Source organism: Suncus etruscus, chromosome 5 (assembly GCF_024139225.1).
Source record: "Suncus etruscus isolate mSunEtr1 chromosome 5, mSunEtr1.pri.cur, whole genome shotgun sequence".
Lineage (NCBI taxonomy): Eukaryota > Metazoa > Chordata > Mammalia > Eulipotyphla > Soricidae > Suncus > Suncus etruscus.
This window is the reverse complement of record NC_064852.1, coordinates 91,866,150-91,890,839: the sequence shown is the minus strand read 5'-3', so window position 1 is coordinate 91,890,839 and position 24,690 is coordinate 91,866,150. Positions and strand designations below refer to the sequence as shown.

The following is a 24,690-nucleotide window of genomic DNA, read 5'->3' as shown; positions in this document are numbered from 1 at the left end:
GAGGGAACATTTCCAATGTCCATAATTTAAGGAAGAGGAGACGACAGAGAACCAAATTCCCAGGGATGGTCCCAGAGCTACTCCTGCTTTGCTTCTTGCAGAACAGCTTGTCTTAAGTAGGCCTAAGTGAGCAAGTTAGTATGCAAGTTAGACTAAGCAAGTCTAGTAAGCCTAGTAAGTGAAACTAAACAAGTTATAAGACCCAGAAAGGGTCCAGTAGGTAGGAGGGCCTGCCCTCCCTAGAACAACCCCCCAAAGAGACCACCCACTTCTTGTCTGGATCCTAGGTGATTTTTCCAATGAGCAATCTACTTGCTGCACACTCATCCCTGGCTATTCATTTTGAGACTGGGCCCTGTAGAAATTGAACCCAGAGGGGCCAGAGTGATATAAAGCACATCAGGTAGGGAGTTTGCCTTGCACACAACCGAGCCTGGTTCTATCTGGTATCCCATATGGTCCCCCAAAACCTTCCAAGAGTGATTTCTGAGCACAAAGTCATGCTGCCAGGTGTGGCCCAAAACAAACCAAAAAACAAAAATTGAACCCAGAGAGCAACCATCTGGATGACCACTTTTGGGAGGCAGAGAGATAAGGGTAAAGCATTGCCTTGCACAGAGTCAAACCAGGTGTGATTTCTCAACTGGGTTCCCTGAATACGAAAAGAAATAGATAAGTCCTAAGCAGCATTGGGTTTGGCCCATATACTGCCCCCCCCCCCCCCATATAACTCTCCAGCCACTACAGTTCACTTTTTTTTTTTTTTTTTTTTTGGTTTTTGCATCACACCTGGCAGTGCTCAGGGGTTACTCCTGGCTCTACACTCAGAAATAGCTCCTGGCATGCTCGGGGGACCATATGAGATGCTGGGATTTGAACCACCATCCTTCTGCATGCGAGGCAAAAGCCTTTACCTCCATGCTATCTCTCCAGCCCCTAAAGTTCACTTTTAAGGGAGGCTCCTCAGTACAAGGTTTTCCATAGATGGGGGTGATCCCATTTGGGGTGAGGACAATTCTATCTGAATGTTTTTCTCAAGCATTGTATTGTTTTTCCATCCCTCCCTGCAGATATTCCTCAGCCCCAGGGGTTGGGAAGTGCCTGCAGTGATTGCAGGCAGGTGGGATTAAGTGTGATGGGCCTCAGTGCTAAAGGCCAAAAACCATCTCCAGGGGACAGAGGAGTGCCTTTCTCTGCCAGGGTCCTCATGGTCCCCTTTTGGACCCTTCTCAGCTCAATGCCTTGTCAGTACTGGGCTGGCCCAGAACTTGAGAGACAAAGACTCCATTTAGCAACCAACAGAGAATGATTTGCAAGTGCCCTCCTCTGCACAGAACCCACTCCATACTTGGGGGAGTGGAGCCCAAATTACATCATCTTGAACTGCCAGTTTTCTAGTGGGAAAACTCAGTGCAGTTTCAAATGAGAAATGGGAGAGTCAGGGTGCCTTCCCTCCTGCATCCTAGTCTGCTTACCTTCTCCCTTCTGCCCCCATTCCCACTATGGCTGAGCCTTCACATCTTCATTTGAGTTGATGGAGAGGGATGTCCCAAGGTCCACAAACAAGTGACAAGGCAAGTCAGAGAGATCTCAACTTCTTCAAGTTCTGCTATGCTGGACACCTGCATCCCAGGTGCAGTTTGTCTAGATGTTCTGTTAATCATCCAGATAGCTCATTCATCTTAGACTATAGTAGACTTGTGTGTAGTAAAGTGCCTCTCAGACAGTGTTTTCTTAAACTGCTGTAGATGGCGAAAGGTTTATTAGTTTATTACCAGTCTAGCTGCATGTAAACGTTAACTAGCTCGGACTTTCCACCTGCATTATTTCCACCTGCTTATTTAGAAGGCCCAGGACTAGGACAGTGACCCCAATCACCTTGTTTTTGTTTTGTTTGTTTGCTTTCAGACCATACACAGAGATGCTCAGTTAGGAGTTACTCCTGGTTCAGCTGGAATTACCCTGGTAGTCTTAGGGGATTATATGGGATGCAGTTGGCTTTGTGCAAGGCAGCACCTTACCCACTGTATTATCACTCTGCACCCTGAATACCTTTTTTTTTTATCACACAGTTCTCTCTTTCTGTGGACTCAGATGGAAGCCTTTATTATTCCCTTGTGTTTTCTCTCCCCTTGAACCCATGAAGTGTGTATGGGCACGAACCAACACGCACTCTCTCCCCTGACAGCACCCCCACACACAGCAGTGTCTGAGGCTAATTTGTGCAAAATATTCATAGATAAGCAAATGTTTTCTCAATGAGCAGCACTTAAACAGAGCCACTCCGCACCCTTCCCCACCTCCTCAAACACTATCTGTCACCCCCTTCTCAAGTTCTAGGTATGGGCAGAGCAAGGACTTCAGAACCCCAAGGACTCCAGGATCTGGGGGTGCAGCAATCCTTCGTCTACCTGGAAAGACTGGTTCCTACACACCCCACTCTTTGGTTTCAATCACTGAGTCTCAAACTGCAAGTTGCTGCCCATTCTCCAGCAAGTAGCAAGCTGGTGAATTGTAATCATTTAAAAAAAGAGAGAGGGGCCAGGAAGGTGGCGCTAGAGGTAAGGTGTCTGCCTTGGTGTAGGACGGACCATGGTTTGATCCCCAGGCGTCCCATATGGTCCCCCCAAGCCAGGGGTGATTTCTGAGTGCATAGCCAGGAGTAAGCCCTGAGCGTCAAATGGGTGTGGCCCAAATACCAAAAATAAATAAATAAATAAATAAAAATAAAAAGAGAGAAAATAGGGCGGGATAGGGCAATTATTTGCCTTGTACAAGGCCAACCAGGCTTGATCACGCATTCCATGTGTTTCCCCGAGTACCACCAGGAATGATTCTTTTTTTTTTTTTTTTCGGTTTTCTGGGCCACACCCCGTTTGATGCTCAGGGGTTACTCCTGGCTAAGCGCTCAGAAATTGCCCCTGGTTTGGGGGGACCATATGGGACGCCGGGGGATAGAACCGCGGTCCTTCCTTGGCTAGTGCTTGCAAGGCAGACCTTACCTCTAGCGCCACCTCACTGGCCCCCACCAGGAATGATTCTTGAGCACAGAGCCAGGAGTAACCTTTGAGCACCTCTAGGTGTGCCCCCCCCCCCCCGTCCAAAGAAAAGAAAATGGCTTGTGTTTGATAAGAATAATATTGTTCATCTAGAACTTTTGTTTCTGTGGGTCTGTTTATAGGAGGTCTCAGTGAAAATGTGTGTCTTATAGCAAGTTATAGTTTCCAAACACCAGTGTAGACAATGCTCCCTTATAGAGAGTACCCTCTATCCAAACCTGGTCGAAACTACCTCCCTTTTACACCTGTCATTCAAGCAGAGAACAGGGTTCTGCTCTGGGTCTGTCTCAATTTTATTTCTTCAAAAACTCTAAGTCATGTGCAGCTTCTGACACTTAATTTCGTCTCTTTAAAAACCATTTTGACAATGGGGAGAGTTGACAGATTCACATCCTGTTCCCTCAGCCCCCACAGACCACAAGAGACACTGTTTCTGGCCTATGTTCTTGTCTTAGGCTGAGTCTACTCTGCAATTCTTCTGTGCTGAGTTCTCCCAGTGCAGCTGGTGACCATTCACACTGGAGCTGGGTGAGTTAGTCCAGAAAGGGGGAACCTGTTGACATGGGGCCAGTGCAGATCCACAGCCCTTCCTATCTCTGTCCGACTCAGGGGGTGTGCAGGATGCTACTGTGTCATGTGTACTGGGTGGCCAGAGGGAGTGCCAGTGACCTGCATGAGTTCCCTGAGGCACCTCACACCCAAAGGCAGAATGTGACCCAAAAGGTCATGCTGACCAAGATAAGGCAGGCCAATAGCAGGCAAGGGACTCTGGTGTGACCCCAATCTGGCTCATTGCCTCATTTTCATCTTAGAGACCAGTTGCCCTGAGCAAGAACAATGCGACAAGAAGGAGGTCAGACTGGCCCTGTGTGCTGGTGGAAGTGAGGTCGGAGAGACCCCAAGGGCTCAGGCACGGTAAATTTATTTCCTTTTAAACCTTCCTGTATGGTCATACCTAGGAGTTCTAGTTTAAGATGAGGTGTTTTCTTTTACTTTCCTTTCTCTCAAGAGGTTTTTATTTTCGTTTCTTTTCTTTTTTTAGCTTTTGGGTGTCACCCAGGGATGCTCAGAGCTTTTTCTTACTAAAGGATCAGTCCTGGCAAGGCTCGGGCACCCACATGTGATGCCAGGGATCAAACCCAACTCAGCTGTGCACAAGGCCAAAGTCCTTCCCACTGTGCCCTTCACTCACCCCCCTAAGAGCTTTCAGGTATTATTGTCTTCCAGACTCAAACAGATAATCGCCTAATAGCACCAAAAATCCCCACCTGGGTTGAGAGTGTTCCAGAATCTGATGAGAGGGAGGATCCCTGCCCCCAAACCAGTAGGTGGACCCCTAGGAATTTAGGGGACTACAGTCATGATCTCTGCGAGAATTGTGGGGAGAACCTCAAGCTTCTTCTGGGGCCCCCATTTTAAAGCCCTCTATAGGCCTAGGCTGAGCTGAAATTGGTGCCAGGCTGGGGACCAGTGCAGCCCCTGATGGGGAACGCAGGCATATATCTGCACTCTTGTCTCTCTAACCAGGAGCTAATTTGCCACTCCCTCCCAGGTCTCTGTGCCCTGTGTACAAAGGCTGATGGGGCAGTCATAGAGTTGGGGGCGGGCTGCTGTCTTGGCCAGACATCACTTGTCCTTATATCTCACACTCTCACACCACTCCCAAGTTCTAGTGACTACAGAGCTTCCCAGGCAGGCTTGCAGGCAACAGGGCCTTTCCCAGAAAGGGCTAAAAAGCTCCCACAGTTCAAAGCCCTGCAGCTGGCAAGCTTAAGCCCAGAGCCCATCTGGCTAGAGCTTGGCAAGGCAGCATAACAGCTGCTCCCGGAGGCCAGGTTTGAGAAACAGTTTTCTTTATGGAAAGGAAGCGATTCTTTCCCCCTATAACTTCCCCCAACGAACTCTGCTCTCTGCAGAGTCTGCTTGAACCCCCTCAGCTTCCAAAACTGCTGACTTGATCTAGAGGAATCAGGCACAGCTGTGCAACTTCCAGGGATATTCTAGAAGCAGAAGGCTCAGTCGTACAAATCCCCCAGGAGCAGTGAATACTGGACACTGCCTGGCCTTGCCCTTGCCTGGGCTTACTCGATATTGTTCTTGAAGCCTGTCAGCCATATCTCTCCTCTCATGTGGTGGAAGGGTAGGGGCACACCCAGTGCTACTCAGGGGCTACTCTGAGCAGTACTTTAGGGAACATGTGGGGCTAGGAGTAGAAGCATGTGCTCTAGCCCCATGAGCCAACTACCTGGACTCTTCCAGACATCTTTAAGGCAATGTTACCCTAGTGCTACCAAGTCGACACAAACAGACCATCCTAAGTTTTATCTGTACCTTAATTTTAAGGAGTCCTTTATGGACTCTTCTATGCAATCTCCTGTAGAGCAAAGAGAAGTGGACTAGAACCAAGAAGGACTAGGTACCTGATTTGGTTCTGCTACCAACTTAGCCACTGGCCTAAAGGTGATCACTTAACTTTTTAGGAATCTATTTCTTCACCTCTGAAATGAGACATTGGACAAGAAGGTCTTCATCTTCACTTTACTTCCCAGATCAAACATTTTGGATTCTACTAAAGAGTAGAATTCTTTAGAGTGAGTTGGAGGGGGTTGGACTACATCAGGCCTAGGGATTATTCAGGGATTCATTCTGGCAAGGCTTGAAGAACTATATGTAGTGCCAGGGATCAAAGTTGAGTCAGTTGTGCTTTAGCACCTGTTCTAGTTCCCTGGTCCCAGTTTACATTTTGATAAATTTTATCTTTATAAATTTTTATAAATTTATAAAATTTTATAAATTTATACATTTTATTTTTTTATAAACTTATACATTTTATCTTTTATTTATACATTTTATCTCTCTCACAAGTTACATGTAACATGTTATTATTTTTGTTTCATTTTCTTTTGGGTTTATTCCTAGCTTAGCATGCAGGAATTACTCCTGGTGATGCTTGGAGGACCATATGGGATGCCAGGTATTGAATCGGGATCAGTTGCATACAAGGTAAATGCCCTACCCCCTGTGCTATCACTTCAGCCCCAAATGTGTTATTATTCTTGAGACATAATGTGGCACTAGATGAGGGCACCAATCTGCCAAGCAGCACTTGTGGCTCTCTGGGAAGAGATTTGCTAATGCTTCACTGATGATGTACAGTTGCGACTGGTATAAGAGGATAAAGTTAGACCAAAGTTACTGCTAGGTGCAAAACAAAAAAAGAGCAAGCCTTTTGCTGACAGTTCATCAGCACGTCCTTCCTGTTTCCAGCTGTCCTTTTCAGGCAATGTGACCCAGAAGCGAGTGTGCAAGAAAACAGAGACACAAATAGCTCAGAATTTCAACTGACTGCTTGAAAAAAAAAACTAGGGCCACCTAGGTTCTTTACTAGTGCAGGCCCCTTACTGAATAAATGGGGGAGGGTCACTGGGGTTCCAAGTAGACTCTGAAGCCATACGATCTGGGCTGAATTTCATCTCTGCAGGTTAGTTAAATTAGCCTGGGAAAGCAGATAAATCACTTCATTTGTAAAGTAAAAATACTACTTGATCCCAGATGGTTGTTTCATAGACCCAAAATTAATCTAGAACATTTAAGGCAGTTATCTGGTAGTTATATCTGTTACGTGTGGTTATTATCAATGATTATTATATATAATGATTATATTATTATTACTGGCCTAAAAATTGTTACTAGAGGGATGCAGTTCAGTGGTAGGATGCCTGTCTTGTAGGGATGAGGCTGTAACTTCGCTCTCTGGCTAGGTATACCACACTGGAGATCCCTACTACAAAGTGAGTGCGCTATTTCAGGGTACCACAGCCAAGGGTGTGAGCACCACAACTGTGTGTGAACATGGCAAGAGTGTGAGCACTGCTAACAAGCGTGCATGATTTTTGTATATTGCAATAAAGACAACAACAACAAGAGTTTTTTTTGGCCTGTTTTATAATACAATTAAAGAGCCAGAAGGATTTTACAGGTATTAAGGCACAGCCCTTGCATATGGCTACCTGGGTTGATCCTCAGCACTAATGGTCCCCCATGCATTGTTGGGTGCAGCTCTAGAGGCCCCTGAGTATCACTGGATGTGTCCCTGGAGGCTCCCACACAGCATTGCAGGGTGGTATGAGTAATCTCCAGCACCACATCCAAGGGCCCAATTCAACACTTAACTACTGGCCCAGATAGCTGAGACTCACCAGAAGTGGCCCTAGCACTAGAGATTGAGAGCCTCTCTAAGTACAACTAGAAAGAGTGACTACTAAGGCTGGAGCAATAGCACAGCAAGTGGGGCATTTGCCTTGTACACAGTCAACCAGGCATCCTATATGGTCCCTCAGTCTGCCAGGAGTAATTTCTGAGTGCAGAGTCAGGAGTAATTCCTAAGCACCACTGGTATGGCTCAAAAAGCAAAAGAAGAAAAAGAGGGAAGGAGGGCAGGTGGGGGGGGAGGGAGGGAGGGAGGGAGAAAGGAAGGGTGATTACTGAAAACCTAAAGAGCAATAATTCATTCCTGACTTCAGTGCATTAGCACAGTAAGAGCAGGCACCTCTCTTTTGATCCTACTACATATTGACTCAAGGCAGATGCCTGCTCACTTTGATCCCTGAACTTCTAGGGTCTCAATTCCATAGCCAGAGGCACCCCTGTGCCTCCCTGTCCAAGGGCTGGGACTTCTCTCTTCACCTCAGAATTGCTGGACTGTCACAATTGCCCTCTGTGAGCTCTGTGCCAGCAGGAACCTCCTTTCTTTTCCTCTCCCATTCTGTGCTGCTGGGGGCCAGAGCTGAAAGGGAAGGCAGGATCTCTATCTTTTGTGAGCATTTAAATTCAGAAAGCACTTTATTCTCATCACAGCCTCACTGTTATGTCATATTACATATCATAAGATACATCTACTCTTTATACTATAAATCATAGTACATGATGGTTGGATTCTCTTGGGCTCCCTTCCCAATGCTCAACTTCCCAGTGTGTCTGGCCTCTGCACCGTAGAAGTCCAGGAAGGGCACCATTTCCCCAGTGTGTGATTCCAGAGATTTTCTGTGTACTGTAATGAACACTTTACCTGTACGTGCTGTTATTAAATGCAAAACACAAGACCCCCTGATTTCAAGAAACTTTCCTTTGTCTTGCTGGAAATAACCTTTCCTAATTTCCCTTCATGCAAGCACCCTTATTTTAGGATGTCACGACTATAACTTCTTATCATATGATGTCCTTGCTATACTGTAGCCCTAACACCATTGCTGTACTTGATGTCTTATTGTAACTGTGATGTCTTTGCTGAACTGTCTGTCTCATGCTAGATAAGAAGCCACATATCCCACCGTGTTATAAGTACTCTCAGACTCCTGATCCCAGATGAGAGCTTGAGGTGACTCACCTAGCTATGGTCCCCAGCCCAGTCTGCCAGCAACTTTGTTTTCCCATCAATTGTCTTGTTCAAATAAACATCAGAACAGTGGTCCCAATGAAGACCTTCATATTAGCAGGACTCCCAATAAACAAGAACAGCACAACTTTTGTAATGCATCCAAGATAGGCCTCCTTTCAGTTGGGAGTTTGTTACCACAAAAAATTTTCAATTCCCTAGACCAGGAATAAGAAACAAAGTTGGGGACTCAACCAAGAGCTGTCACAAACACCATCCAACCATCACGTCCCTCCCAAAGCAAAGCCCCAGGACAGCATAGTTTTACACTCTCCAAATTCACCAACAGGAACAAACCCCACCCCTCTAGGGCACACTTAAAGTTATTGCTGCAAAGGATTTGGTCCGAGATGTACAAAGAGCTCTTTAGTAAGCGATGACGTCTGCCTTCTAGGATAAGAGCTGATGGACATAAACCAACACTATACAGACTTCCTTGGGGATGCTGGGGACAGCTGCCTCTTGCTTCTCTCATGTGGGTAAGCCAGTGGTGGGTGTATTTGTGCCTGTTGCGTGTGAACCTGTCTGTGGGGGAGAACCATAGTTTTGAGGCTGTGGCTGTGAATGACTAATTCAGGCAAAGGGTCAGCAGAAAGGATGTACACACGCATTCAGTGAGGTCATGTGCTTTTTCTCTTGCTGTAAACAAGGCAAGATCTGAATCTGGCTCAAAGCCCATCCCCACAAATAACATTACAAAGAATGTTTCAGGATAATAGCCAGCAGTTCTCTCTTGAGCAAGTATACAATAATGAGATTCAAGTATAAATGAAGAGCTCCCTGAACTGCCTGACTAATAGCTTGGTGTTTACATATATATATATATATATATATATATATATATATATATATATATATATATATATATATATATATATATATATACACACACACACACAATTTAGCTAAATTGAAATATGAAATATGGGATTGACAACTTTCCCCAAGGAAAAATGTCAAACAGCAACTCACTGACGGGTAAGTTAAATGTTATCAATTTCCTTGTGCCTGATATGGAGACATCAAGTCTGCCCCTCCTAGACATTGCAAACATCCCAAGTCCTCAGTCTTCTAAACTTTTAATTTCTTTTTAAAATGTTTACTCAATCAAAACACTGTGATTTACAGTTATTGACAGTTGAGTTTTAGGCATATAATATTTCAGCACCAACCCCACTACCAGTGTCAATTTCCATCATTAGTGCCCCTATATTTCGCCATCCTCCACTCCCTCACACCCCTTACCTGCTACCTTGACAGACCCATTTCAAAGTTCAGTGGCTGCAGATTAGATCTCATGGTTTCAGTATTGCTGAATATATGCTTTGGGTTTATAGCTACACACTCTCCCACATCACCCATAAAACTGAAGTCCCATCCTCTATTTCCTCATTACTTACCTTTCTCATCTCCTTCCATCCCTCTTGATTTCTTTCCTTCTCTGTCCTTCTCCCTAAGCTCTTGGTCAAAGGTGGTCTAGGGATCCCCTATATACAACATTATGTTTTCTCATCCAGTTATTCTCTATATCACAGATAAGTGAGGTCATACTGTGTTTATCTTTCCTTTTTTTTGGTTTTTGGGCCACACCCGGCAGTGCTCAGGGGTCACTCCTGGCTGTCAGCTCAGAAATAGCTCCTGGCAGGCACGGGGGACCATATGGGACACCAGGATTCTAACCAACCACCTTTGGTCCTGGATCAGCTGCTTGCAAGGCAAACGCTGCTGTGCTATCTCTCTGGGCCCGTGTTTATCTTTCTTCTTCTGGCTTTACTTCACTCAACATGCTCTCTTTCAGTTCAACCAGAACCTGTGTTTTTAAGTGGAGGTTGAGTTTTAAGGGATTAGGGGTCCCTCAGCACAGAGACACACATGAAGAACTTTGGGCCTAGTGACTTCTATTCTCATTTGACCTTCTGTATTATGTGCTCCAGACTCCACAAAGACTGATTTTGAAAACCGGCCAAAAAAGGCTGCACTCAGTGAACTCACTGAGATTCGAACTAGAAACTCTGCAGGACACAGCATGCCAAGGAATTCCTCTGGCCAGGGACAGCAGCCTGGAGCATTAGACTTTCCCAGAATCTGGTCTCTTCTCCTTGTTCTAAGGTGGCCCCTTGAGTCAGAGCTCCCATAGCTGTCAGTTTGCCTGTTTAATCTATGGTTTTCCCTGCATGAGGGCCTTGCTTTTGTCTTCCTGGCAGTCTGAAACTCATTCGTAGGAGACACTAATCTTGGACAATTTGGTCTCATTCTGAAGATCCAGGCCTCAGAGGGAATGTTGCTTATATACTCTTTTTTAAACAGGGAGTTCTTTTGAGCAAGTTTCTAGCTTTTAAGACATTAAAAATAAAGTAAGACTTTATTATGGCAGATATGGAAGACTGACAGAATTTCTTATTTTTCAGGTCCAACTTTTGCTGCCCAGACACAATCTCTTTGCCATCTGTCTCAGCTTAGTTACAAAGCACTGTTATTATTCAGGGCTGCACAATGTTGGCCTGAGCTACTCGAATACAAAAAAATTCTGCTGATTGATTTAGTTATTCTGTTCATATAAATGAATCCAGTTATACAGCTGTTTCTGATTAGCCAATGTACTGCTGGAATCATATACAAATAATTTTATAATGAACTCAGCAACTACAAGGACAGTTGAAGTGGAATCTGGTCTCACCTCCCTGAAAACAAATAGGAACAACAGGGCAGGGGATTTTTATTTAATGATCCAAGTTTGAATTCCTATCTGCTGTGATTCACTTTTTCCTCTAGTAATTCGGCATAACTTATAACAAATGCTCTTAAGAAAACTGTCTCTAAACTTTGAATTCAAGAGCGAAAACCAGTTAGTTCTACACATATAAAATTCCTTTAAATTGTCCCAAATTTATGTTTTATAAGTTCCCATTTCTCTCATTAAAATTTATATTTGGAATGGAGGAGAGATGGCTTAAAGGGCTAGAGCATATGATTTTTGTGAGAGGCCCACGTTCATTCTTCACATTACAGGACCCCCTGAGCATCACCAGGAATGGCCACTGCTGGGTTTATGGCTCCCCCCCAAATAGTTTATATTTCATTATATCATTTTTGGTGACCTTGGGTCACACCTATCTGTGCTCAGTGCATAGTCCAGGTTCTGCACTCAGGGATCATTCTTAGTGATACTTAGGGACCATACCGGGTGTCAGGGATTGAACCTGAGTCAGTCACATACAAGGTAAGTCCTGTAGTGTAGCTCTGGCCTTGAAAGCATTTCTTTTTTTTTTTTTTGGTCAAACCTGGCAGCTCTCAGGGTTTACTCCTGGCTCTGTGCTCAGAAATCACTCCTGGCAGGCTCGAATGGACCATATGGGAGGCCGGGATTCGAACCACCATCCGTCTGTGTGCAAGGCAAACACCCTACCGCTGTGCTATCTCTCCGGCCCCCTTGAAAGCATTTCTTAAATAATATACTTCTAGAAAAGAACACTGAAATTGAAGCTAATACTTTATTGTACATGGAAATATTTTTTGCATTTTAATATAGAACAATTATGTTCTACTCTGATCATAAAAAATACAAGTTTATGATTTTCCCCAGCTCTTGATGCCCAATCATAAACTCATTGAAAATTAAAGAAAGAGTATTGGAATGAATTCTTGAGAAACTATTATTAACATTACTATAAACTATGACATCTCAATCAAAAAAAGTTACTACTCCTTTAAAAAAAGAAATAAAATTAAGGAAAAGACAGCATAAATAATCTAAGTAAAAGAGTTGACATGTTTTTAAAATAGTAAAGATAGTGACAAGTACTCCCTCAAGAAATCATTTGAAACAAAACAGAAACACAAGATTAGAAAGTTTATACTTCTAAAACGAATTACACTGGCAAGGATATGAGGAAACATATTTTCAAATAGTGGATTGTGAATTATTGTACCTTTTTGAAAGTAAGACCCCTTTGGGGACTCTAACAGACAGAAATGAATGCTTCTGTATATGAGTCTGTTCAAACTAACACATCTACTCTTTCTCACGTACATGGTGTTTAATAAAGAACTGTTATAGTAACACAGAATTTGTAAAAGCTCTAAGAGGATAAACAAGGGCATATTAACTAGCCATGTTACAAATGAAAGTTTTGAAAATAATTTCTTTGGGGTCCTCCCAAGTGTACAGGGAGTCCAGAAGCACTCACAGTGATACTCGCCTGGCTGTGCAAGCTTCATGGTTCAGTGCTCAGTCTAGCCAGCCATGCAGACTTGTTCAGGGCCTCGGGGATTAGGAACCACCAGGACAACACTTGGCAATGCTTAAGGCCCTCCGTGCTTACACCTGGAGGTGTACTCTGGGGATTGAACCCAATCCTTGCATGTGTAATGCATGTGCCCCTGTCCTCTGAGCTATTTTACCTAACCCTAGCTGAGAATGTTTTCAATCTGAAGAGAATATTAATGATGTTTTATTATGTAAGAATAAAAATGCTGGAAGGTATAAAAAAGGTTGCTATACTTCATTTGTTGTTGTTGTTGTTTGGGCTACACCTAAGTGATGCTCAGGGGTTACTCCTGACTCTTGAGCTCAGAGATCACTCCTGGTAGTCTCCGGAGACCACAGAGAATGCCAGGGATTGAACTGGGTCCATCACGTGCAAGGCAAAAACTCTACTTGCTATAATATCGCTCTGCCTATACTTCCATGTTCTCTGCAGTATTATTTATAGTAACCAAGTGATGGGGACGACTTAAGTGTTTATCAATGGAAGGGTAAAATATATGTCAAACTCAAAGACATAGTCACAGGGCAGTTTTTTTCTTTTTTGGTTTTTGGGTCACACCCAGCAGTACTGAGGGGTTACTCCTGGCTCCATGCTCAGAAATTGCTCCCGGCAGGCATGGGGGACCATATGGGATGCCGGATTCAAACCACCGTTCTTCTGCATAAAAGGCAAATGCCTTACCTCCATGCTATCTCTCCAGCCCCTGCAGGGCAGTTTTTAAGAGGCACTTAAAAAGAGGACTTTTAAGAGGACTGTGAGTAGGGAGAATGTTGGTGGAGAATGAAAACTTCAGTTAGAAAATAAGTTAATTTTAAGGACCTAACTCACAGACTATAGTAACTAGATTTATGACTAGAGATACCAATCTAGATGCCATGTTTGAAAGTTAAAAGTCTAGATGTTCTCATCACAATAAAAAGAAACACTGGGCCGAAGATGTAGTACAGAAGTAAGGCTATTGCTTTGCACTCGGCCAAGCCAGGTTCTATCCCTGGCATCCCATATAGTCCCCTAAGCACCACCAGGAGTAATTTCAGAGTACAGAGGCCAGCACCAGAGCACCACCAGATGTGATCTAAAAACACACACAAAAAACAAACACTAATGATGTATGATGAAGGTAACAATGCTAACACTGCAATGGCGATCATATTGTCATGTAACTGTACCAGTTGAATACACTGCATGCCTTACATTCACAAGGTTATGCATCTATAGTTCAGTTAAAAAACAAAACAAAACATGAGAAACAAGAGCAATTACTATGGAGACTCACCTTGCAGAAGACTGAACTGGATTGAATCTCTGGCATCTCTTATGGTCCCCCTGAGCTGTGCCAGCAGTGATTCCTGAGTGCAGAACCAAGAGTAAACCCTGAACATTATAGGGTGTGGCCCAAAAATAAATATAAAATAAAAGTGTTTTAAAAACTTTTTAATAGAAAAATATGTACTTTTGTATATAGATATATAATTTAAAAGAAGATGAAGATTATATCCTGAACTAATAATATTGACTACTTGGAGGAATTAGACTTGAAGAGGTAGAAAAAAATAGATTTTGGGGCCACACTCAGTGGTGCTTAGGGGTTACTCCTGGCTTTGTGCACAGAAATCACTTCTGGCAAGCTCAGGGTATACCGGGATACTGGGGATCTAACTGGGGTAGGCCGCATGCAAGGGAAATGCCCTATTCACTGTGCTATCGCTCAAACCCCAGGTAAAATAATTATTAATTTTTATTTATAGACTCCGATATATTCACCTTATATATCAAACATACAAATATGTATGTTTTCTGAACAAGCTATAAGACCACAGATTGGTTTTTCATAAGCAAGACACATTTTCAGAAAAAAAAAAAAACAAGGAAGCAGAGACCAGATTACAAGGCCAGAACTCCAAGCCTGAGGGTTAACAAAACCCATCTAACTTGAAAAGTTGCATGGTGGATAAGAGCAAAGCAGAGATGATGTAAACAAGGATTCCACACAGAAAGAGATTTTATGGTTAAAACAAAACCACAATACCCTCACCATAGTTCTGAGTTTTGTTTGTTTACTTCTACCAGTTTATCATCAAAAAGATGATTAGGGAAAGAGTAATTATAATGTCTAAATAATGAGATACTAACTCCAGGAGCTTCAAACTAACACTCAAAAGAAAGTCTCAACTTTAACAATAAACTCTCTTGAATTTATCTCAAAACATGAGACTTTTGGGTAGAGGGAGAAATAAAGCAAAATAAAGTGATACAATTTTAAGGGGGGGAAACAAGAATGGACTTTTATACAAATTGATGCTTTGTATTATTTCTGAAGCTGTTCACAGTAATCAAATTTTGGGTCTAATTGAGTCAAAATAAGCCCTACTTAATCTTTTTGTTTTCCATTTTACCTATTCTTAAGCAAGTTTTCAGAGGGTTTCAATGACCTTTGTAGGCCCTCAAAAACTGAATCAGAATTTTCAGTACCAGCTGAAAACTTGCTCTTTCATCCCTCCCTAGCATCTCACACAGCTTCTGAGAAAAGATAAAGACCTTTCAGCCTCCTGTCCCCACCCCCACCATCAATCCCACCCCAAGACTTCCCAGAAGCCTCTTACTACTCTGCAATCTCAGACTCATCTCACTGTCTCCATGATTTAAATACCCATCCGCATCACACAAGACAATTGTGGTTAAGACGCTGAGCTCACTGTTTACCTTTTCAGGAAAAAAGTGAGGGTAATGTTTTCTCCAGATTTTCTCTAAGGTCTGTATGAAGGTTTCCAACTTTCAAAAGGTGAGGAGTTACAGGGTTTCTCTTAATATTTAATCACATGTACAATGCTCCAACATCGAATCCCACCCCTTGAGGTTCTTTGCAGGCCCAAACTCTTCAGTCAACAGAGTGTCTCCAGTATCCAGTGTGTGAGAGGTTCCAGAGAAGGACTTGCTTGGGGTGAGGGGAACAGGGACTCAGTGGTTGGCAGAAAAAAATTCAACCAATTACCCCTTTGGTCTGTCTGCAACAAAATGACTATTCTGTTAATGAACTGGTGGATTGTTAGATTTGGTTCAGTGAACTGACCTTGACATCCTTAGTATGAACTAACAAGTGTGTTGGTGGTCCTGAAACTGACAGTGTAGATTCTGGTGACTGTGGTCAACCAGTATGAGATATACACCTAATATAAGCATAGATGTATGTCCTGAGATCTAAAGACTATGTAGGTGTTAAAGAAAATAAGGCACAAGTAGTTCCAAGAAATACTAAAAAGGTAGAGCAAATAATATCTACATAATTTAGTCTAAAATAGGTAAGTGGACATGATGGAGTAGAGGAAGGCAAATCTGAGAAAAAGTAATTCAATTGTGCTCATTGCTAAAATGAATTAATTTGTTATTAACTCATTAGGGGCCTTAATTTATTGTTAAGCTCAACTGACTGGAGCACATTCTTCACATGCAAGAGGCCTGGTTTGATTCTGGTACCTGGGCATCAATGGGTCTGGCCCCACACAAAATGGGCCTAAAGAGATATGATCCCCCAGCACCCCAAAAGTAATCCCTGAGCACTGATCCAGGAGTAAATCCTAAGCACAGGGTTTACAAATAACAAATACAAATAACAAAAAGAGCTAAGGTATACACTGTGCATATAATAAAATACCACAGAAAAAATGATATTTAAGTAATGCAAACATGTATGGCTATTTAAATGGTACCTATAACTGTAAGAAAAACAGAAAATATATAAGCTCTTATTTTTAAGTTGTAATTGACTCCATTAGTCTGGGCAAATATTTTCATCTTACTCGCCATGTCCTTTTCCTACAGAGACCTGTTTATAAACTGAGAAAACTGTTTATACACCCCTCACCCACAAAACAAAGTAGCCTGTGGCAGCCTGGTGAGAGGGAAAGCAGAGACAAGTATCTTTAAGTGTTGCTTAAACTTCTTTCCCAGTTTGTGCAAGATTTCCTTCAAAGAAAAAGATGAAATCCTTTTGTGTGTGTGTGTGTGTGTGTGTGTGTGTGTGTGTGTGTGTGTGTCCTAACCCTTCTTAAGGAGGAAGTACACCAGATATAGGAATTAGACCAGGAAATGTCACTACGTCAGCTTTACGATAATAATCACCACTTTCTCCCACAAGAATACAAAATCCCTTTCCTTTACTGTTAGGATGTTAGTGTTCATTTTCAAAGATATAAAACGTCAAATCTCACTTGGACTTTACTGGCAGAATACAAGTTTTATATGTGTGAGGTCCTGGGTCCAATTCTTGACCACACCCCACTCATCAGAACTGCAGGACATAGCTCTGGTGGCTCATCCAGGATTGGGACTAGCCTCCAAATAGCATTCAAAGCTGTTGTAAGAATAAAAGCAAAGTAGTATTACACCTATCAATCAGGTGAAAGCCCACTCTTAGAATAACGTGTTTCGTAGCATCTTTGAAAACCAGACACTTCCACAATGCATCAAGATCTACTACGCCTTTATCAAAAAATTTACTTATCTTAAATATTATAGCTCAAGTGGCAGGAGTGAAAGATCATTCAGCCAACATGAAAGAGATACTATATACAATGACGATTTTTAAGGGAATACAAAAATGATTTTAAGTTACTGCCTTGAATGAGTTTATGAACAAATGAGGGAGAAAAGATAGAAGTAACTTCAACACAAGAAAGAGTTGAGGCCCAAATCTACAGCCACAGGAACTTACTAATAGGAATCAGCTCACAAGAGAGCATTCTGGCTCTTCTTAAGAAGCATGTATTTATACCAAGCTATGCTTACAGAAGCTACTAAATTTGGGGCTGGGGAGATAGCTCCGAAGGGCTAGAACACATATGTCCTTGTATACTTGTATACTCTTGTATACTTGAGCCCTAATGCCTAAGCACTACCAGGTGTAGTCCTGATGACTACCAGCACCACTGAAGTCTATCAACTGAACCATCAGTTGGACCAGAAACCCTGAAAGCCCTGACAACCTGAGCATTGTTTTAAGGGATCCACTCAACCTACCATCCAAGAAACTACTAAACTTGTGAACATTGTAGGTAATTGCATTTCTTATTTATTTTAGGCATTTTCTTTTTTTTTTTTTTTTTTTTTTTTTTGGTTTTTGGTTTTTGGGCCACACCCGGTAACGCTCAGGGGTTACTCCTGGCTATGCGCTCAGAAGTTGCTCCTGGCTTGGGGGACCATATGGGACACCGGGGGATCGAACCGCGGTCCGTCCAAGGATAGCGCAGGCAAGGCAGGCATCTTACCTTTAGCGCCACCGCCCGGCCCCATTTTTTAGGCATTTTCTTTCTTTCTTTTTTTGGTTTTTGGGTCACACCCGGAAGCACTCAGGGGTTACTCTTGGCTCTATGCTCAGAAATCACTCCTGGCAGGCTCGGGGGACCATATGGGATGCCAGGATTCGAACCACCGACCTTCTGCATGAAAGGCAAACGCCTTACCTCCATGCTATCTCTCTGACCCCAGGCATTTTCTTTCATTATTAGTCATGCCTATTATTTTTCTCTCAAAATGTATTTGGGCTCAGTAAAATATAAGAGAAGGGGCAGCATATATAAAAAAAGATATAGTAGTACAAAGGGATACCCAGGTGGATGCGAAAGGACAGTTTAGTAGGAGAGAGCTACCTGAAACGTGAGGACTACTATGGCCAAAAGTGAAGCACAAGTTCAAAATGCTGAGCTTGGAATCAGACAGCTACAGGTTCAAACACAAGTTCTTTCATTAGCTATGTGATCTGACACAAGAAACTTAACTTTTCGGTCCCAGATTCCACATACATGAATAGAATCCTCACAGAGTTGTGACTATGGAAGGGTTTAATTACATGACACACAGAAAGAAGAAAGAACAGAAAGGAGGGAGGGAAGGAAGGAAGGAAGGAAGGAAGGAAGGAAGGAAGGAAGGAAGGAAGGAAGGAAGGAAGGAAGGAAGGAAGGAAGGAAAGTGAAGTAATGAAAAAAGAAAGGGAGATTTTTTGAAAGGTTGTCCATGTCATAGAAAGCTTTAAAGATTATGATTCAATTAAAATAACTAAGACGGGGCCGGCGAGGTGGCGCTAGAGGTAAGGTGTCTGCCTTGCAAGCGCTAGCCAAGGAAGGACCTCGGTTCGATCCCCGGTGTCCCATATGGTCCCCCCAAGCCAGGGGCAATTTCTGAATGCTTAGCCAGGAGTAACCCCTGAGCATCAAATGGGTGTGGCCCGAAAAACCAAAATAAATAAATAAATAAATAAATAAAATAACTAAGACATCAAAAGCATTAAAAGCAAGAAACTGAGTTACTGAAAATAACTTAATAATAGGAGAGAAAAATATGTACCCAAATAAGCAATGTTAAAATGTGATAGCTGTTCAGTCTTGCTAATGTCAACCATGTTTACTGAAGCTTCTAAAATAATTGTGTCTATGGTAATGGTCTCTTGTTTATTTAAGCTGTGCTCTTTTACCTAATATGAACACAATCAATCACTCTTGAATTTTCAACAATATTACAAATAATCTGAAGACTGCAGTGGTGACCATGTTTCCAGTGTCCAAAAGACCCATCCTATCACAGAAGCTGCAAAACAAGGACACTCCCACTCCATCAGTGGAGATTCTATTCCTGCAACAGATGCACCTCTGTTATCCTCTCAATAATACCCACTATGTGACTGCAGTGACAATCTCTCTTATACTTTCTGGTGGTGCCAAAGGGCCAGGGACATAATGGTTGTCTTTTCTTTCCTGCCCATTATCTTGTCTCAAATTCTAAGCAATATGGGCTCAAAGGGACAGATTCTATAGCTCACAGACCCATAGTATGAAAAATCTACTTTGAGAGATGTCAGAGCTATAGTTCAAGGATGAAGGTGTTTGTACAGCATATAGCCAACCCTAGCTCAATCTCCAGCACTGCATCCAGTCCTCCTATCCCTGCCAGGAGTGATCCCTGAGCATAGAGCCAAAGATCTTGTGCACCAATGGCCCAACTCTTACCTTACTAAAACAAAAACAAACAAACAAAACACCAAGATAATGACCCATAAGTACCAAGGGGCACTACTGTTCTGGATCATCTCTGTGATCCAAATCTGTGGTGTCATTAAAGCCTATAGAAAATCCTCCTCATTTTCAAGGTAAAGAAACAAGTGGAACTAGAAGTGCTTCTGTTCATTTCATACATTAACCTGAAGGGACTCTGCATGTGGCAGCAAACAAGGCTGCAAAAGGGCTGGGGGTTGGGGGAGGCTTTCCTAGACCTCATCCAGATTTATAGAATCTTGCTTTATAAACTGCTAGCCAGACCCTGGTGAAAGACCAGCACACTCCAATACTAATCAAGTACACTTAGAAGAATAGCATTCCTCAACAAACTACAGCTCTGGGTGAGTGCTGAATTCTTATCATTCAAAAGTATACAAGAGACACAGTTCATTATTTGGACCTGATCATAGTCCCTACAGGGAGAGGAACAACTGACGAAAGTTAGGGTTGGGCATCAAGGACCAGGGAGGAAGTCGCATTTGTCACAGGGACTATAACCCAGCAGGTGCTGCAGAAGCAGAGAAGGTGGAACACAATGGCATGAGCCCATTCATCTTTTTCAGCCGGGTACATAGTGAACACTCAATAAATATGTTTCACAAAGAAACAAATGAAAGAAAGACTCGCTGACTCTAGCTGGAAGCAATTTCACTCGCTTCTAAATTCTTTGAATTGGATCTGTACCTTAACTAATGCTGCATTTGTCACATTCTACTTGCATTCCTGCTGTATAAAACCAGGGATGTGCTCAGGGCCAATTTCCTTCTCTGCACTGAAACTCACCATCTCCCCCACTCCAGCACAGGGCCCATCTACAACCCGTAACAGGGGGCTACAAAATAGGAGGAGTGTGCCTGACTTGATCCCAGCTTGATTTAACACTCAAGAGTGTGACTAGATCTCAAACATAAGTTCTTCAAACTTCCCAGATTCGCAGAATAAAGGTGGGTTGTTTAGAGAAGCAACAGAAAGATGTCTGTACAGAAATTAGGAATTTAGAGGACAACATTGGAGATGGGGTTTGGGAAGGTTCTCCTGGGAGAACCCCAAAGATTCTACTTTGGGGGTAGAAGGGTTAGGCCACACCTGGCCATGCTCAGGACTTATTCCTGGCAGTGCTCAGAGACCATATCTAGTGCCAGGGATTGAATCCAGGTTGGTCTCTTGCAAGGCAAGTATCCTACCTGCTCTAGAATCTCTTCTGACCCACAGAAGACACTTGAAAATAAAGCACAGTGGGGCTGGAGCGATAGCATAGCGGTAGGGCGTTTGCCTTGCACGCGGGCAACCCCAGATGAACTTCAGTTCAATTCCCGGCATCCCATGTGGTCCCGAGTCTGCCAGGAGCGATTTCTGAGCACAGAGCCAGGAGTAACCCTTGAGCACCACTGGGTGTGACCCAAAACAATAACAAAAAAAAGAAAGAAGAAAGAAAGAAAGAAAGAAAGAAAGAAAGAAAGAAAGAAAGAAAGAAAGAAAGAAAGAAAGAAAGAAAGAAAGAAAGAAAGAAAGAAAGAAAGAAAGAAAGAAAGAAAGAAAGAAAGAAAGAAGAAAGAAAGAGAAAGAAAGAAAGAAAGAAGAAAGAAAGAAAGAAAGAAAGAAAGAAAGAAAGAAAGAAAGAAAGAAAGAAAGAAAGAAAGAAAGAAAGAAAGAAAGAAAGAAAGAAGAAAGCACAGTAACAAATAAAAAATGCACGTTACAGAAGTAAACATGACCTGAGAATTACAATCATGCTTAGGATCACCTCCAATATATCAAAGCTAGGTGACAAAAGATCCAACAATGAATACTTCTCTTAAAAGGCAGCTCAGACCTGGTGGAAATACCTGAGACAGACACTGGAAAAGGCCGAGCCTTTGTGCCCTGCTCCTCTCTCCTGCCACTTCAGTGCCAGGCAACCTCCTTCTTGGGGCCACATGCTGCAGTGTTTGAATGGCCCTCAAATATGAGGCATTTGCTGTTTTTTCCATCATTCCACTTGATCCTCATACTGTGAGATGCAGGAGGAGCAAAGGGGTCACTTCGGTGTTGTGCTAATCAAGAATCAAGGGACTGATGTACACGGGGTACCAGTAGGAGTCGAACACACAATAGATACTTAACATGTGCAATAAACCAGGGAAGGGAAGAAGCATCTTCACAGGGTCTCTAACTGCTCAATGACCTACAATAATCTTAAGTTGCTTATGAGTCTCTTTCACTTTAGCCCTGACACTTACATACTTCTCCAAGAAACTGGAGTTATGGAAGAGGTAGTGCTGATTACAAGGAAAAGGGTATTGTTCAAATGGTTCAGTAATGTCTGCAGAATCTGGACTATTCACTGATAGATTTTTGTTTTTTGGGGGTTTTTTTTTTTTTTTTTTTTTTTTGGTTTTTGGGTCACACCCTTCAGCTCTCAGGGGTTACTCCTGACTCTACGCTCAGAAATCACTCCTGGCAGGCTCAAGGGGACCATATGGGATGCCGGGATTCAAACCACCGTCCTTCTGCATGCAAGGCAAACGCCTTACCTCCATGCTATCTCTCCGGCTCTAAGTGATAGATTCTTATCAGTTGCTGGGTGCTTGGTTTCCTACCCTCTCCCACACACACACACTCCCAAAACTCAAACTTGTCAGGCTGGTGGACATACATAGACCAAATAGAAGCTAGCATTATGAGCACTGAAAAGAGGAGTGAAATGTCCTGTGCATTGTGCAGAAAGTCCAGAGAATTTAAGTAAGCAGAAACAGACCATTGCTTGGACTTATTTTTATTTATATTAGAGAGGTGTATTTTAGAAGGGAAAAACGCTGATGAATTTAAAGGAAAGATTATTTTTCAAACAGCTTCGGGAAACTGGCAAAGGACCCTCTTGGTCCCCTTGCAGGAGGAATTGATTCAGGGGTCAGTTAGGGCTCGGACAGGAGTAGGGTTTAATGACAACCCAGGAAACAAGAGTGACCCAGATATTTTTGAGAGTTTGTCTCCCCCAGGTCACTGAAAACAAGCCAAAGGGTTCCCGGGACGTGGCATGAAGCCAGGAGCCCGCAGCTCTGGTTTCCAATATTTCTCCTAGGCTTCATGGGATCCTCAGCAGAGGGCCTTGGGCCAGCGGAAATTTCCGAGTCTAATCACCAGTTGAAGAGTTGGGGTCACCCTCCTAGGCCAGCTAGTTCTGCTTACACTTGCAAATTTTACCTAGCCTTTATGCACTATTTAAAAAGGGGGGGGGGGGTGTAATTAATTCTTCTTTTTTCAAGACAGGCGCGGGATCGAGGCCGGCCAAAGGGAAGCCGTCCGGGAAGTTGGGGAGCAGCCGGAGGGGTATTAGGAAGCCGCGGGGGTCTGCGCCAAGACAGGCGCGCGCGGCGGTCGGGGGTGTCCTGGCTTTGGAGTGGAGATGGAAGCGCCCAGAGATGGGGCAGGAACCCGCTTTCCCGCTCCAGCCCGGACGAAGAAAGCCCAGAAAGGACGAGGCGCGGCCGGAGCTGACGCGGGGATGCTTCCAAGTTCCCCCCTATCCACACCCCAGGTCCCTGCCGAGGAAGAAAGTGGAGCCCGGGCGCATCCCATCCGAGCCCCTAACCGGTGGCGCGGTAACTTGGGCGTCGGCGGGTCCCGGGAACCCCCCTTGCACAGCTTCCACCAGCGGCATGGGGGGGACCTGGGCCGGGGCCAGCGGACCCCAGGCATGTGTCCCCCAGATCGCCTCCTAGCCCCAAGCATGTCCCCCCAGATCGCCTCCTAGCCCAGAGCCAGGAGGTGGGCTCCTGTCGCGACCCCGATGTCCCCAGAGCTCACCCCCGAGGGTACCCCGCGGTGCCCCGCTGTCGAGCCCAGACCTTCTCCGGGCTCCCCGGAGGACGCGGGAGCCTCCCCGGACACTGTCCCGCGCGCCCTGGAACTTACCGCGCAGCGGCTCCAGGCGGCTCCAGGACCCCGCGCGCGCTGGGCATTTTCCCCCCGGGAAACTTCTCCCGGGTCCGTGGCGCTGAGCCGAGCGGGCAGGAAAGCCTTTGCTGGGCACCGGGAGGCTGTGACCATCCGGGAACTTCTCTGCGATGTGAGCCCTCCCTCTGGGCGCCCCGTCCTCCCCCTGCAGCCCCGCCACACTCGCAAGCACTGCTGGCCCTCCGCCTCCCCGCGCTCCGGGGCGCGCCCCCAACCCGCCTCCCGCAGGAACGTGGCGGGCGTGGGTTGGGGAGGAGCCGGGGCTGGCCTCCCCGGCGCTCTTGGGGTTTGGGGGGCACCACTGCGGGAGCCCGGGAAGAAATGTCCACCCCCGAGTCCCTTTCCCGTAGTGTCCTCTCCTGTCCCGCGCCCGGGGGTCCCTCTCCCGCACCCGGAGTTTTGCGTCTTTTAAGGGCCAGATTTGTTTTTAAGTGAAGTTTGCATCCACGAAGCCCCACGGTCCACAAGCATCCGTCTACACACACACACACACACACACACACACACACGGCCCACCATTTGCGGGACCCCCCCCCCTCCCCGCAGTTCCCAGGCCCAAGAGGAGAGTTCCTGCCTGCCAGCCTTGAGCTGGGAGTCTTTGGGTTAAACTAGACTGCTGCCTGCTAAAGTGATGTTAGCTTTAGCCACTGTTCTCAAAGCTCCAGGGTCATCCTCAGGCTTTGGGGCTTTGGAGAAAGTTGGAGTCTTTCTCCCTTGACCGCTAGGAGAGCTGTGACACCCAGGCCTGAAAGAAAAAAATCAACCCTCCACAAAGAAATAGGGTTATTAGAACCCGCAGAACCAGCAGAAACTACCACCACCACCATCACCACCAAAGGTAAAAACTAAACAGGATTGTCACCTGTAGCTGGTCTCAGTCAGGGGCTCTTTGAAAGTCAAGTGGGAGACAACTTAAGTGAAAGTGGCCTGGGGGTAAATTCCAAGGT

The 24,690-nt window shown here is 44.3% G+C and overlaps 1 protein-coding gene across 1 annotated transcript in view; it reads right to left on the bottom strand.

Moving 5' to 3' along the window:
- Positions 1-23,838, bottom strand: part of WIPF1 (WAS/WASL interacting protein family member 1) — a 127,673-nt gene extending 103,835 nt beyond the window's left edge. Inside the window, exon 1 of the mRNA XM_049773437.1 lies at positions 23,702-23,838. The gene's annotated coding sequence lies outside the window, so the exon portion shown is untranslated. The remainder of the gene's footprint in view (positions 1-23,701) is intronic.
- Between the last annotated feature and the right edge of the window lie 852 nt (positions 23,839-24,690).